This window comes from Eimeria mitis, genomic scaffold (assembly GCF_000499745.2).
Source record: "Eimeria mitis Houghton genomic scaffold, Emh_scaff7313, whole genome shotgun sequence".
Taxonomy (NCBI): Eukaryota; Apicomplexa; class Conoidasida; order Eucoccidiorida; family Eimeriidae; genus Eimeria; species Eimeria mitis.
The window spans coordinates 2,107-2,480 of NW_013575342.1; positions in this window are offsets into that span (position 1 = coordinate 2,107).

The window sequence follows — 374 nt, forward strand, 5'->3', positions numbered from 1 at the left end:
GCAGCAAACGCAAGCTGTGCTGCTGACGAGAGCAGCAAACAGTGAGGAGACTGAGCCAGAGGAGACGAGACAGCGACAGCAAAGAGGAGACAGAGAGAGCAGAGAGGAGACAGAAAATGCCACCAAATACAGAATTAGGGTTTAGGGTTTATGAGTTTACCCGTGCAGTTTCACGTAAGCTGCTAGGGGATCGCTAGCCTCCATCCAGGGCCCGCTTTGCCTCGCAACCTCCTCTGCCTGCGCCCGCTGGGGGGCGGTGAGGGGGGGGAGGGGGGAAGATGTTTCAGCTGTCTGTACACCGCAGCAAACACAGACCAGAGCACAGTAAACGATGACAACAGCAGCAGCAATAGCTTGATGTTATATAAGTAAAA